General features: G+C 40.4%; 1 protein-coding gene and 1 long non-coding RNA gene across 7 annotated transcripts in view; one reads left to right on the top strand and one right to left on the bottom strand.

The window, feature by feature from the left end:
- LOC116693557 (uncharacterized) overlaps positions 1-16331 on the bottom strand; it is a 22167-nt gene that overhangs the window by 1385 nt on the left and 4451 nt on the right. The window contains exons 2-3 of the long non-coding RNA XR_004332952.1: positions 8540-8544; positions 2372-2378 (exon numbers count right to left, since the gene is read on the bottom strand). This is a non-coding gene — a long non-coding RNA (uncharacterized LOC116693557). The remainder of the gene's footprint in view (positions 1-2371; positions 2379-8539; positions 8545-16331) is intronic.
- The window catches only part of LOC116693449 (C-myc promoter-binding protein), a 77821-nt gene continuing 68548 nt past the window's right edge, over positions 7059-16331 (top strand). For all 6 annotated transcript variants that reach the window (XM_032522483.1, XM_032522466.1, XM_032522451.1 and 3 more), the window contains exon 1: positions 7059-7318. The gene's annotated coding sequence lies outside the window, so the exon portion shown is untranslated. The remainder of the gene's footprint in view (positions 7319-16331) is intronic.

Genomic DNA, 16331 nt, shown 5'->3' with positions numbered 1-16331 from the left:
GGGGGGGGGGGCGTGTAATTCAGAACACAAGGCAAAATAAGAGTTTACTTGGTAAACGGAATGTGCAAAATAATTGTTTTTCCCGATTTCATTGTTCATGTAATAGTTAGGAGGCAAAATCAAAATTAAAATGGATTAATTGCACAGCCTGAGTAAAGAATAAGCAGCCTTAAGAGATGAAACAGCTGAATATAATCCTCAAATGGCCCACTAAATGTTATTAATGATCATCATTCTGCCCTCACCTTGAATGAAATAATAATTATTAAATAATAATGTGAGTCTTAAATGTCCCTATTTTAAGACACATTAAAGAAACACTCCCCCCAATCTTAGAAATCAAATGAAAGCCTCGATCTGAAGCATGCGATTTTCAACATGTTGAATGAATATGTGGTGATTAATTAATAAAGATTAGAACAATAAGCAGGTACTGAAAGATGTTGACATTACAGGGTTAAACTGTCAAGGACAAAAACAATAAAACAACATTATGATGAGTAATGACCTGGCATTTTTGGAATATTAAAGCTTTGGAAGTTACTGAGAATACGAACAAATTTTTATATTTATTGTTATATTTTTTTTTACATATTCCAACAGGGCCAGTCTGGTAACAATAGAACAGCCATTATGCAGCTGCGACGTTGAAGGTTTTTCTTCTGTCTGTGCAAAACAAATCAAAACAACTTTAAATATGTAGTTCAGCCAGTGAGGGTTTGGAAGGAGGCGTTAGATGTTGTGTCTTCAACATGTCCTCAAAAACAGCCTCCAGCTAAACTTTCTGGCCAGTTTGACCGCATCACTCTTATTTACGTATTTACAACTTACAACAACAACAGCAAGGGAAATGTGTACAAAAATTCCCAAGAGCTGTTTGCCAGTTTTGGTACATCAAACTTCTGGGAACAAAAAAGGCAAAAGGAAAGATTTATGAGGCTGCACGTGACTGTGTGGGAATACTTCTCCAGCTCTCCAACCACACTGACACAGAACAAACCTCACACCTACTCACAGCAAAGCTCTTTCAACCAGTTTCATCACATATTCTGCCCTTTAACACAAAGGGAAGTTGAAACTGGGTTTATTCATCCTGAAAAATGAGCTGCGGGCAAACAACCTATAAGTCAGCAGTGACTTGCAATCAGGGAAATAATTCAGTCCAGATCAGGACTTGGAGGCTGCCAGGAGAATCTGTCAGCTTTTGTTATTCATTCATTAGTTTTCAATTTTATACTTATAGCATGCACACCGGGGACGAGGCAGGTTCATCACGGGGCGAACACATTACGCGCCCACATCTCTGCAGTCGCCAGTCCACCTGCACTCGCTGTCTTTGAAGTGCGGAGGAGGAGGAAGTACTCAGATCTTTTACTTCAGTGTGGAAACACATTTCAACAAGTTCTGCTTTCAAAACTTTGCTGAAGGGCGCCTGGGTAGCTCACCTGGCAGAGGGTGCGTCCCATGTGGCTTAGTCCTCACCACAGCGACTGCAGGTTCAATTCCGACCTGCGCCTGTATGCTGCATATCGTCTCCCCTCTCTCTCCCCTTTCATGTCTAAGCTACAAAAGCCTAAAATTCTGAAAAAAAAACTAAACTTTACTTATACGAAAAAACAGTAAGCGTCAAAAAATGTATTTTAAAAAGTTCTTATTATGCTTATTTCAGAATCACATGCATGATTATATGTATTGATGAGTATGTAATGTGTAAATCACTTTGATGTTATGTTGCATCAGGTAAAGGGGGAGCTACTTTTAAGGACTTTACCTATTGCTGGGTTGCATTTGAATTTACCCCTACTATCAATTAGGTCTTATCAACAGCTGTTAAAATACTAATGTGGTTGTTGATTATGTTATTAATCTGAATCTGCAAAGAAACTTGATAAATAAACGTGGTGGAGTAAAAAGTACTATGTTTCCCAAAGAAATGCAATAGAAATGCAATAGAAATGCAACTAGAAGTATGAAGCAGCAGAAAATGACAATACTCAAGTAAAGTACAAGTTCCTCACAATTGTAAGTACAGTACTTACTGTAGTACATGTAATTTAATTTAATTTAAATCTGTTTATTGATGCCCAATGGGGAAATTACAATTTACACTCTGTGTCCACACTTTGTTAGTTATCACACACAGTCCTGAACTACACACACACGCTCAGGATCTATACATGCACTAATGGAGAGATGTCAGAGTGAGTGGGCTGCCAGCTGAACCAGCGCCCTGAGCAGTTGGGGGGGGGGTACGGTGCCTTGCTCAACAGCACCTGGCAGTGCCCAGGAGGTGAAGTGGCATCTCTCCAGCCACCAATCCACACTCCCTACTTTTTGGTCCATACGGTTCCCAACCCAACTCCCTATGGACTGAGCTACTGCCCCCCCCCCCCCCCCCCCCCCCCCCCCCCCCCCCCCCCCCCCACCCCCCCCACTGTACTTAGTTACTTTGCACCATTGTTTAAGCGTGAAAAGGAACTAACACACAAACAACATACAAGGGTTCAGGGTTAACTCTGAGCTCTCTGTCCATAAAGTGACTTAATTCATACTAAAAAAGAGACAAAGCATTCTTAAGCACATTTTAAATCCTTTACATTGGAATCAGTCCACAGGCTGTTAGAAAGTCAGGGAAAGTCCTATTTTAAGTTGATGTTACACTCCATTCACACAAGGCAATACAAGTCCATTGCTTCACATAGTCCCTTAAATAACACATCCTTTTCCCTTAGCCTGTGCTCCTATGATGATCACCATCAGGATTATTATAATTCTTTTATTGTTTGCCTTTCTTGTAATGTGTGCATTTATTCAAATGAATTAAAACAATGGGTCTTGTTTCTTATCTCTTCAAAAAGATATACATCGTTTAGAATTTGGTTCATCATTGGGTTTGATGAGAGCATTTTAAATATTACTGTAAAAAGCCATTATTTAAATAGACAAATTACTGTCACATTGTAAAGGCCACACTGAAAAACTGATCCAACCTTTACTTGGAACCCACGCTGAGCATATCAAGTCTCTAAAAGCCTAACGTCTTGACCCCACCCGTTCGTTCTAATGCTTTCTCTTACACACCAACGCTGACGTGGTCAGACAGCTTGTTCACATATTGTAACACAGGTCTCATTCTACAGTGCATGCTGAAACACAAGCCAACGGGAAGACCTGCACAAATACATTTCCCACCGTTGCACCGCTTCAAAAATTACAGAACTCACAAAGAGTTTTTGGAGTGGGAGTATTTGGATGCCATCCAAAACCATACTTTTGCTTCCTGGCGATAAAAACGCAATTCCCTCTTCACTATCAATCTCTTCGACATTCATTAATAACCTACAAAGTCGGGTAGAAAGAACATGCATACATTTCTATATGATCCTTTTTCTTACTGAGGGCAATGTGTTTAACACTTTATTAAAAAAAAAAAAAATTGCATTTTGCAAAGCCCTTTATTTTTGCTTGGAATGACTTGTTTTGATCACATTATCATACGTCTAGTAGCGAGGAGCTATCAAACAAGGGACATGGGATGTACCCCAGGGCTGCATCTCGTGTCCCTTATTTAATAACTCCTAGGTCCTCGGCTGAACCAGAAGTTCTTCTGTCCCTCCTGCTCCGTGAAGGCAGTCCCATAGATCTTATTTCTACGCCTGGACTGAGGAGCGAGCATCGAGGAGGGATCACAGAGGAGCTATAACCGAGGAAACACGAGAGCCGCCTGTAAGGGTTCCTTACACTGCTCACACAGCTGATGAATTCGTGTGACGCTTCAGGACGTCTCATCCCTCTAAAAAAGTAGCTGCATCTCATGACCCTTATTTGAGAGCTTCTCAACTCTTCGGTCCTCAACTGAACCGAACATTGTTCTGTCCCTCCGCGGTGAAGACCATCTCAAAACCCTTTTTCCTGCCCCGAGGAGCGAGGAGCAAGGAGTGAGGAGGGATCACCGAGGAGCTATGAGTGAGGATGCACGAGAGCAGCCGTCAGAAGCTGAAGGAGTTGCTAACTCCACCCAAACAGCTGACAAATTCATGTGGAGCTTTAGAGGACAGGACGTCTCATCCCTCTAAAACACATTTCCTCAGTTCCTCTCTCCTCTCATGATTTACTTGCGTCACTTCCGAGTTTCCTCTTTGAGAGGAAGTAAGACATGAGGAAGGGAGGTAAGCAGAGGAAATGGGTCATGAGATGCATTTGAGATTTTAAGGGTTATGAGATCCACTGATATTTTGCTCCTTGCCTCCCATGATTTCTTCACACCTGTCCCGTGCTTCCTTTGTAGGAGTGACTTTGACGAGGAAAGGAGGCAAGTGGAGGAGTTGGGCATGCAGTCTGAGCAAAGTGAGATGCACTAAGGCTCTTTTCCCTTGTCTTCTTTTTTCTGCACTTCACTGTTTGAGCTACGCTTTATACACCTTTGACCAGAATGTCCAACAAATATTCGGAAGATGCGAGAAGACTGGGAATTAAGTCCACTGGTGTTGTTTTGTTGATGTTCATGAGCTCATTTCTGGTGAAAGAGCTCTTAATATCGCAGCAAAAAACTGAATTTAGGACAAAAACAAGACAAAACAATGAGCACCAAATCCCCACAGCACCATCTTGGTATCTATACCTTGAGACTCAACTGTAAAGGAATTCACACACAAGTCTGAATTTTAAAACAGCATTTTTAAACCAGTTATCTAAAAAAAAAAAAATCATTATGGCACAGAAACTTTGCACTCTCAGTCTGAAGGACATCAGACTGTCCCACCGACACAGTTGATGAGCTGGCATGCATATTCAAACTTTTTATTGAACAATTGTCATAAATGTGCACTGCTGCTGGTATGAATAGTGATTTTAAGTCACAACAGCTCAAACTGACTACTACCTACTACACGGTGCCGAGGCAGAGTCACGGACAAAAACTCCCTTATGTTACGACAGGAAGTCAATGGCTACTTTTACCTCTGAATTTTTGCCATAATGTCTTGTAAAATGTATAAAATTGAGCATTTACGTTTGAAATAGCAATTTCAGGAAAGGTTAAGTTTAAACCTGCTCTTTAAGGTGTGTTAAGATTGAAAGGGACTGAATAGGAAGTATATTTTAGAGATCATGTACAATCACGCCGCTTCTGCGTGGGTTGCGGGGGAGGCAGTAGCTCAGTCCGTAGGGAGTTGGGTTGGGAACCGGAGGGTCCTGGTTCTGACTAAAATACGGAGTGTGGACTGGTAGCGGGAGAGATGGCAGTTTACCTTCTGGGCACTGCCAATGTGCTTGAGCAAGGCATCAAACCCCCCCAACCGCTCAGGGTGCTGGTTCAGCACTGGCAGCCCACTCACTCTGACATCTCTCCATTAATGCATGTAAAAGGACCTGAGCATGTGTATGTATTTCAGGCCTGTGTGTAGTGTGTGTAATAACAACAGAGTGTAAATTCATTGGGGATCAACAAAGTGTATGAATTAAAACTTAAATTAAATTCTAAAGTTAATGCAAAGACGTGAGCAGATGCAGACTTGTTCCTGGACTGACAATGAAATGTGCTTTGTATGCAATCTAAATCTTCAGAGGCATTGGGTTGGGCTCCATTCAGCAGTGTTGGTGTACTGCTTGCGAGGATGGGACAACCTGTTTAAATGGAGTAAAAGTGCATATGAGGCCCAGGTATAATGTTGAATCTCAGTTGATAATCAACTAGGAGCTGGTAATGGTGACGCTCTGGTAAACCTTATTTGATCATTTCACAGCTTTTGGCCGACGCAGACACAGCATCTTTTCCATTTGGATTCAGCCACTACAAGCCTGGTGAATTATGTGTTTGTTTGTCTGTGTTGTTCTGCGATGCTGTTGGCACATGCGGCACTTTGTTTACTTTTTATTCACAAGTTGTCCCTCACAAGCTGAATGTGCTGTTCTTTTTCATGTCACATCGAGTAACGACCATTGTACCCAGTGTACCCAGCTTAAACTTACTGTGCAAATCTGTGTTGGAAAATCACAATAAATAAACTTCGTAATCTTGTAAAATAAATTTGCTATAATGAAAAAAAATGCAAGATTTCAAGACAGGTTTATTGAGTTAAGTTTATTAGCTTATAGACTTAAAAATAATCATATAAAATAAATATGTAATCATATTGGTAGCATTTCGTGGCAGTTTTTATTCATATGATTTTGGCCCTCATGGAAATACAGCTTCCCCTCAGAGATGCTATTCTAAGGTCTACAAGTTCACTAGATTTGTGAACTTGTAAACCTTGTAGACAAAACAAAAATGTACTTAAAGTAAAAAGTACTTAATGCAGAACAATGTCCCTGGTGACTGTTATTTTAGGCTATAGATTATTATTCCTACTCATGTATTAATGTAAAAGCATAATGATTATTTTGATTATGGGTTAATCTGCTGATTATTTACTCCATGAAACGATTGATTGTTTGGTTTTAAAAAATAGTGAAAATATTGAGAAATATTGTAGACTATATAGGTTACTGTTTGGTAACAAACAACATTTATAACAACATTTATAACAAAAAATCCTATTTTATAAACTCTTCATATGTTTTTGTGCAAAAATCCTTTTGTCAATACCTTACATTTTTACTTGTGTAGGCCTACAGTAAGCTACTTGAGTAAAGTACAGTTACATTCCACCACTGCTGGACCAACAGGTAGTCTTCAGGGGGAAATTATGGGATTTATTGCAAATAATGGCTATTACTAATTATCCTTTAGAAATAGAAAACAGCATGGTAATCAAAGTGTGTTGATTATAAACGGTATTGTGCAATGAGGTCGTTAATCAAGATCCGAATTAGGCCAGTTTTATGAAAGTATAAATAAATAAAGTATAAATTATAAATTGATTAGATAATAGTGAGATGATATATCTGCAAGCATTGTCAGCATCAGGTAGATTACATGAGATCATTCCTGCTGGGAGAGGCAGGCTGTGATGTAAACCTGCCACCTCGGGCGTGTGTGTGTGTGTGTGTGTGTGTGTGTGTGTGTGTGTGTGTGTGTGCGCGTGTGCGTGTGTGTGTGTGTGTGTGTGTGTGTCTGCGCGGCGGATTCCCATCACAAACCAAGATGGCGGCCGAGCGGACAGCCGGCTCGGCACAGTGACTGACAGACAGACCAGAAACCTCGGTCGGCTGGAGAGCTAACGGTTAAACTCTTGAGACAAACAATACATAAAAACGCCCGTCACCTCACATTTTTTTTCCCCCGGTAACGAGTGATGTGATGAAACTGCACCGGTAGACGACACCGGGGGAAGTTGTGTGCGTGTGTGAGGACTAAATTGACGTCCACAAGCGGGTAAGTACGAGATGATGAACCGTTATAGTGGCTGACTGGCGGTGGGGGGATTTATCGAACAGCTGCTGGTTAACATACCGTGCTACAACAAGCTAGAAATCCCGTGTGCTAGCTTTGTCAGGTCACTTGTGTAATATATTTCTGTTTACATTTGTTTTGTGTTTTAACTCTCTTCAATTACAAGTCTGCCTTCATTTCGTTTGACCCAATGCCTCCCATGTTTTACCGCTGCTTCATTCCTAAAGATAGCTAACCTAAGTGCCACAGGTTGTTTGCAATTGAGCGCATATTTGTGAATATTTTAGTCACTTTGTGCTGCGTGTAAACGAAACATTAGTCCCGCCACATTAAACTTGTAGCTAGTCATCCGGTGACATGTCAGTTTTACCCCGTTAGCGTGCGGTCGTTAAGGACCAAAAATAACCCCAAAACACTAGCTACCCTCCCCGTGGACACCCTCCTCGCCCGAGGATATTTTCAGTTTCTACTTCGTGTCTCAGAAATTTCCTCTGGCTTAGCTAACCTGGTAATTTAGGCAGGGGCACAAGATGTGCAAGGAGAGTCATTACACGAGGTTGTGTCATGTTTTGTGAAGATTTTGAGGTCAATAAAAAGAAATCACAAATAACAAATTTACATCAAGGTGGTTAACAACATGCACAGCTTGATTAACACCCCCCAAAAAGACATTTAAGGTGGAAAAATGGAAGAAACCTCAGGAAGAGCAGTAGTGCCTGGACAGACAGACAGACGTGCAATAGATGTGTGCACAGAATAGACCAACATAATAAAATGACAGTATAGACAATCAGGATGACAAATTAGAGCCTGCAAACTCTCAAATTTATGAAGAAGGCCACACTATAATAAGGCTGTCAGTGGTTTTGATTGGGTTTTTAAGCTGTCACTGGTGTTGTAAAGCAAAATGTAGAGAGTTCATTACTGGGGAAAAGGGGTGTGAGTAAATGCAGCTATGATATACAACACAGTCTCTAATGTGTAAGTTTGGGAGATGTGTTTAATTGTATTGTGGTGCATCACTGCAAATATATCTGTCTGGTCAAACTGAGCTGCAGAAAGGGAAACACATCGGGTGTCCAGCTTGTTGTTAGTCCATGTTCCTGTCTGATGGTGACGGCTGCCATCGGGGTTTAAGTTCTGATTGTTTACTCCCCCCCCCTTTGAAAAATTCCCCATGCATTGCGTTTAGTGGCACCGCACACGCACTCTCTGGATAGGCAAGTCTTGTCAAATGACATATGTGACAGAAATACTCTCAAGCCTGTCATTTGAAAACCTCAACTCCCCATTCCAGAAAGGTAACCTACACTGTAATCCTGGAAATTATCTGACTGTTTGGCTTTTTTTTTTGGTGTGCCTTTCATTCAACGGTCTCTTTACATATAATGGAATTCCTCAAGTTGAGATTCTGTTGTTTTGCACTTGATGGACAGGATGTTTGTGTTTTGTCTTATTGCCGTGTCTGTTCATGTTCGGAGGGCAGAAGGGGCGCCCTATTGGAATGTAACAGAGGAAAATGAGTCATGCTTGAAATTAAGTAGGGCACCATGAGAGTCAAATGGCATGGATTGCACAGCTTGCTCAACTTGGCTGTGTAGTAGTCTTGTGAAGGTCCATTGAAGAAGAGGATTTACGGCAGTTAGTAAAAAGATCAAGGGAGCAGACACCTAGACGTCTGCTTGGCTGAAGACTTCAGGGTACACTCAGTAACCCTGGTTCCCTTTATCCTGACACCAGCCTCAGGGTTAATGCCTGCTCCACCTTTTAACTAACACCAAATGTCCGCTCCTGTGGCTCCGATGGTGCTGATACCTAAAGGCATAGGTTGCATGTTATTTCCATTTTGCATAATCCAGTGAACAAAAACAAAGTGGGCAAATAAGAGTCTCACTTCCTAGAGCTGTCAGTTATAGAATGTGGGTGCTGCTCACCCCTCTCCTGCTAACTATTCACTTTAACTTGCATAGGCGTGCATGCTAAATGCCTGTGCTGGTTTTCTTTTGCAGTGTTTGGAACCCTGATGTTGCAGTCTGTTGTTGCTGATGCAGAGAAGTCTGCAAAACTTTGGATCGAATAGATCCTCGACTCTGTTATGGACCGACTGAGCTGAGATGAAACCTTGTATGAGAAATTTCTGTTCTCTATCTTCAAATGGCCTTAACCCATCTGATTCCGGATTTTCCCATTTGGCTTTCAGCAGACAATTTAATGGAACACAAGTCAAAACTAGGGCTGCACGATTTGAGGAAAGGGCTGATTGATTGATTGTTTTGTTTATTTTTATTATTTTGATATTGCGATATGACGCACGTTATTGGAGGGAATGACTGTTTTGGTGATTTTTGCCAGGATCTGTACCAAACAAAGATGTTTTCTTTAGTCTGTAATATACAATTTCTAGGCCGGGACGTCTCTGCAGCACCAGTACTTCCTTCAGAATGGTTAGACACATATTTTGTCATTAACAAATGTTGCGGCCCCTTGCGATTTGGACATTGCTCTAGTCCACATTGCGATTTCGGTGAATATTGCAGTTAATTGTGCAGCCCTAGTGGAATCTGCGATACTTTGCAGACTGAAGTGGCCTTGGAACTTGGAGCATGTTGGAGCAGTGACTACTACACCATGGAGGGCACTCTCACAGTGAAACTCAAATCAAATCAAGCTTTATTTTTCATTGCATGAATACATCGCATAATATGTGTATTACCTAATAGTAACGAAATTCAAGGTGCCACTCCATCCAGATCAGTGCTTTTAAAAACAAATTAATTAGTAAAAGAAAATTAACAAACGAACATCCCACATCCCCTACATACGTTCCACTCTCTCTTGTCTCTCTCCCACACACACTCACCCACCCACATATACAGCACATGTATTATGGGATACAGACAATGGTCCGTCATCCTCCCATCCCTCCCAAGACAACACACTACCTCCCGCACACGCACACATATGTTTAAGATAGCAGCAGCTTTCAGCATAGAAAGAAGGAAAGAAATTTCACAACTTGTCTGGTATTCATAGTCTTTTAGAAGGAAAAATACTACTAGGTTCATGGCTTTGCTTTAGTTATTTTGTGATGAAGCTGTAGCAGAGATGACACCAGGGACAAAGCCAGGCTTTTCTCTGTTGTCTGCTGAGATGGACGGCGTTGCGCTGCAGTGTTTCAGTGTTTACACTGCATAAATCAGCCTAGCAGCTAGCAGACGTTTTCTTCTGCTATTAGCTTAAACCCGGCAGAACACCACGGTTGAATTTCAGCCTGCATCCAGGATTGTTTGAGCCTAACATTGTTGAAAGGAGCAGCTATCCAGAGATCAAAGAAGGAGAAATACCAGACTCATGGAATAGCGTACGTATGACACGCCAATTTGTTATTTATTGTTATCAAGATGCATACTCGCTTTTTAGGGTGTATATCAACGCCGTTTGGCCTCCATTAACTTACATTACCTTGCGATTGGGTGGGAATTTATGCCGTAGCGAGTAGGGTTGGGTATCGAGAACCTATTCCTACTTCCAGTACAATCGTTTCTTTATTGGAATCGTTTGGAATCGGTTAGAGGATTTCGTTTCAAATCGGATCATCGCTTCCCAATTGAATATGCGTGATTTCCTGTTTCCGAAGCACCCAGGTGCTTGTTGTGTTGCAACCTTGGAGCACAGTAAGCGGCGCTCTAGCGTGGCTTTATTTTATATTGAAAAAGCCCGGTAAAACTGCAAACCACCATTGAATCAAAATAAGACTTTCCTCTTTTTTGTAAAAATAGGCAGGAGACCCATGTCAACTCCACCCCTCAAAGAATCGGAATCGAGAATCGATAAGAAGCGTAATCAAAAGGAAGAACCAGAACTGGAATCATAATTGTTGAAATCCAAACGATGCTAACCCTAGTAGCGAGTAGCATTAAAATCCGTGTAAATCACAGGACTTTCACCCAGGAGTCCTGGGATTGTGTCCCCCATGTCACGTTTCCTAAACTCAACCGTCACTTTCTTCTTTTACTAAAGCTAACCCCGTTCTTCTTTTCAGAAAGTTGCTGTGTATATTAACGCAAAGTCATGATGCATCATGTCATGTTGGAAAAACTTGTGCAACCTCACCCCGAAACACATTGCAAACTCTCACACTGAGCTAAAGTGGAATACTGCGCTACACCGCGTCTTTTGATTTAAATAAAGGCATTTATTTAAAACATTCTGTTGATGTACATTGTTAAAAAATATAAAACAAACTGAATCCCAAAATTCTAAACCAATTACCTGCCCTATGAACAAATATCTGAATAGTCAAATAATAGGATCCATTCCTAGATGACAATATATGGAGTTTCTTTTCAGGGTCTAAAGCCAAAGGCTATAGAAGTTTATGGTCTATTTTCATAATGATTAGGATACATTATGGTCAAGCTAAGGAAGGTTATCACCAAATTTAAGTTATTTTCTAACAGAACGGATTCTTTTTTTCCAACGACATGGAACTACAATTTGACATGGATGCTTTACTTTTGTCTCACTTGCATCTAAGAACGATTCCTTATATTTACATATTCAATGCCAACTCGGCGTATGCAGCTGTGTTTACACGCACAGTTGGAGTGGCTAAAAGACATGGTGACTGCACAAAAAAGCTACAGAGCAAGAGATGTAACTGCTAAAAATTTGTGATAGTCATGCTTGTTGCACTCGGGTCTATTTCCTTCTCCTGTGAGTGTGAAAAAATGCTCTCGTATCAGATGCAACATGGTGGGTGAAGAAGAAGCTCTGCCTCTTTGGTTCTGAGCGATGCATACTGTGCAGCATATTGACACATTTTCTGTTGTGTAACATCGTTGTAACAGTGTTTTACATGTGGCCAATATACAACTAAATATGCCCAGTACAGCACATCCCCAGCAGCTGATTTGTAAGTTGCATATATTTTTCAAAGGTTATCAAAAATGAATTAACAATTCGGCTGATTTGTTTAAAGCTCTGGTTAGATTTGTTCACATAGAAATATTTATGCTAAGATATTTAAGACCACAAAAATGACACATTTGGATCTAGCTGACCGCTGCCTTTAATAAGAAATTTGGTGTTACTATAATACCTGAATATCTTTGTTTCAGTAAAGAAACAATATACCCTGTCCCATACTTTGAATATGAGTTAAAACTATTTTCTATAAAGAAAAGCTTTTTTAAAATGTTTCTGTTTGATGTTGACCTAACACCAACAGGTGTACACTGCTTACATGAAAGAATAAATAAATGACCCAAATTATGAAAGTAGCTACTTTCTGAGAAATTACAAAATACATAAAATTTAATATATGGGCCCAAATTTTCAGTTTTTGACAGACACAATGGTATTGTGCAAGTAATGAGGCAGGATGGATGGACAGCTAGCTAGATAGATGCCTAATATTTGAGTAACAAGACTTGTTGGAAGGCAAGGCAAGGCAGCTTTATCTGTAGAGCACATTTCAGCAACAGGGCAATTCAAAGTGCTTTACATAAAATCAGTTAAACAGATAAAACACAAGTACAAACAGTTAAAAATCATAAGCATTAAAAACCGGTAAAACACATGAATAGACAGTTAAAAAACAAAATAAAGACATTAGGACACATAAAACACAAGAATAAAAGTTACAGTGCAGCATAAGAAATTTAAAGAAATAAACAGTCATTTAAAGAAAGGCAGCATCAAAAAGAAAGGTCTTCAGCCTTGATTTAAAATAACTGAGAGTAGCAGCGGATCTGCAGGTTTCTGGGAGTTTATTCCAGATATGAGGAGCATAGAAACTGAAAGCTGCTTCACCCTGTTTAGTTCTGACTCTGGGGACAGAAAGTAGACCTGTCCCAGATGACCTGAGAGGTCTGGGGGGGTCATAGTGTAGTAGAAGATCAGAAATGTATTTTGGACCTAAACCGTTAAGCAACACTGATGTTTCAGTGATCAGTGAATAATTCTTTGATAAAAGCAGGGGATTGTGTAAAGGTCACAGCGCAGCCTGGTTGCCTTTTTTTAGCAATGTAGCCAAAGGAGACACTAGTTAAAAAAAAAAAAAAAAAAAAAGAATAGCTGCTAAAGATTTGCATGCAGAACAGATAAGAACAGGATTACATGTTCCCAGGGAATACCATCCACAAACGCTAATTAGCTGCAAGCTCAGAAGAGTATTGTGTGCAGGGAGAAAGGTGGGATGTGTCCTCAGTTGGTGGGTGGCATCTGGTGTTAGGCAAGATGAATTTCGTCATTGGGCACTGATCTCATCATCTAGAGTGAGATTTATAGCTCCTAGCAAAGTCTTCTCTCAGAACATCAAAACACGTCACTCGGTTCAGTTGTTGTTGGTGGGCTTGGCCTGCAGTAGAGCTGCAAAGATTACTTAATATATATATATATATATATTCATTCTTCACTCCTCCATTCCTCCATGACAATAAACTGAATATCGTTGAGTTGTGGACAAAACAAGACATTTGAGGACGTCATCTTGGGCTTTGGGAAAGACCTTTTTCATTTCTTGAAATTTTTTACAATTTTCTGACTTTTTATAGAGTAAACGACTAATTGACTAATCAAGAAAAATAATATACTGATTAATTGTTAGTTGCAGCCCTAGTCTGCAATATGCGCAAATTGAGTACAAAACCAAGTTTGGTTCAGCAGAGGGAGTGGAGTCATTTTAGGAAAAGATTTAACTTTTGGAGAGCCAGACAATCAGACTCAAGTGGTAGGTTGGGAAGTAGTAAGTATAGGTCCACTGGTATCACTGTTTTAGAGGCAGAACAAAGTACTGAGTACTTAAGCAAGATAACTGGCAGAAAGAGCAGTATGGACATACAAGTGCATGACTCCAATAGGTGCAAAGTTTGATTAAAAATGCTGTTAATCTTCAGAGATACGGTGGACCTGAGGCGCAAACCACGCAGCAATTCACACAACAAATCAGCAAATCTAAGGCGTTCGCGTTGTGGGAACTTTTATTACATTAAACTCAGATTTTCCGTGTAGGCTTCTTGGATGTAGCTTGCCACAGTCGAGGCTCCACTGGTGAAGGCTGTAATTGTCTGACTCTCCCATTATTCTGCTGCTGCTGTCGTGTGGTCTACTGGGTTCACAAGGGTAAAGGATTATTCTCCACTGTCAACCCTTTTTTCCCCCCCTCAGCATTCAGACAGAAATGGGCGCCTATCAGGAGTGACTAAAGGCATCACTAAATCCAAACTGCCAAACTCCAAAGATAACAAATCACAAATTAGAAAACAAATCACTTTGTCTGTCTTGAAGCAAAATACCAGCCTTAAGAACAGTTTTCTGCCAACTAGGGACTTAAAAGATCAGGCTGGGAGAGGAGGCAGGTTGGTGAGATCAGGTTTCCCGGATCCATGGTTTTAATTCCCACAGGGCTCTGCGTTAGCGCTTCCCTGTGCTAATACTGTACACAGAGCCAGGATGGTAACCTCCTGTATAGGGTCTTAGCCTAGGGATTGTGTTCCCAGTATTTACCTTGAGATATTCTGTATACTGAAATATGACCTTGGAATGCATTTCCCCCCGGTAGCTGTTTTTCAGATCTCTATTGCTGCAGAGGAGCGTTTAGCAGGTGGAACATGAAGTTCAGAAAAAAAGATCAAACATCCTAAGACGATATCTAGTCTCATATCTCAAAACAACATCCTCCAACAATCCTCCTGTACCTCAAACCACCAAAACACCTGAACCACAGCCTCACTGAAATGGCTGCGTGCAACATATTGTCCAGTCTTGCTCCAAATTGACACCAGATGTGAGATGCTAGCTGTGAGTAAGTGTTACTGAAGTGTCCATCCACGTCAAAGGACAGCGGACCAACTACAAATCTGATCATAAAGATGAATCGATTTAATGATGAAAAAAATTATCTGATTCCAGCTTCTTTTTTAAATATGTTTTTTTGCTTTAAAAAAAGTGCATAGAACAATAATACAATTACACAACAAACATAACATAGCACATCAGAATTTGGTCAAATATGGTCGGAAATTAAGTAACCCCCAAAAGGCTCATGAGATTGTAATATAAACTGGTTGCAAGCAGAAAGAAAGATGGGTCTGATTTCTTTCATGAGTCCTTTATCCAAAGTGATCCTGATACCTGCTACTTAAAACTTCTTTAATCTCATCATGTGGGGTGCAACCCCAGACCGTAGTCTGGTTACAACGTCCAGTTCTATCCGTGTTGCAAGGTGTATGATAATTATTGAATTTATATCATAATTCACCCCTTTGTCACAGATATCATCTATTATTTTATATTCTTAATGAAAGGTTATGGAGCTGATTTGGAGCCAGGCAACTGCTGTCAGCAATGTGTCGCAGCAAACTGACGCTGGATCCAACCAGATGCTGTTTAATCTTAAACACTGGCCTGTAGTTTGGGTCCAATGCAGTCCCCTCTGTGAACCCTGGATGCAGTGGGACCTTTGGCACAGATGGATAGAAGCTGCAAAGCAAATTCAGCTCTCTGTTTGCTGAAGTCTAAATGTTTGATCATTTGCCCTGAAATATAATCATCTGTGTATAATTATTCAGTTTTCAACACCATGTACAACTGTGGTCTAACATCCAGGTAGGGCATTAAATGTGTTGTTGGTCAATTTTTCACATGTTGGTCATAAAAAACTCTAAAATCCACAAATGGCCAACTAAGGTATTTGTGTCTCTGGATCCGTCTTTTGTATATTGCACCTTTTAAAAAGCTTTAAAAGCAGAGACAAGACCCGAGAGTAGGGCAGGGGGACACGGAGAAAATCAATTTGATATTTTTTACAATTGGATTTTTGATATATATAAATCATCAGTAATGTGGATTTAATGACGAGGTGGGTAATGGCAAATAATATAACAGCTAGATCAGTCTGGTAAGTTCAAAAAATGAATAATTTTACTGTAATGCAACTTGTAAAACCAGGAAAGACAATACTTAAATTATGATATTACAATATCCAAAATCT

Source organism: Etheostoma spectabile, chromosome 1, assembly GCF_008692095.1.
Source record: "Etheostoma spectabile isolate EspeVRDwgs_2016 chromosome 1, UIUC_Espe_1.0, whole genome shotgun sequence".
Taxonomy (NCBI): domain Eukaryota; kingdom Metazoa; phylum Chordata; class Actinopteri; order Perciformes; family Percidae; genus Etheostoma; species Etheostoma spectabile.
This window is presented reverse-complemented; position numbering and strand designations above follow the sequence as displayed.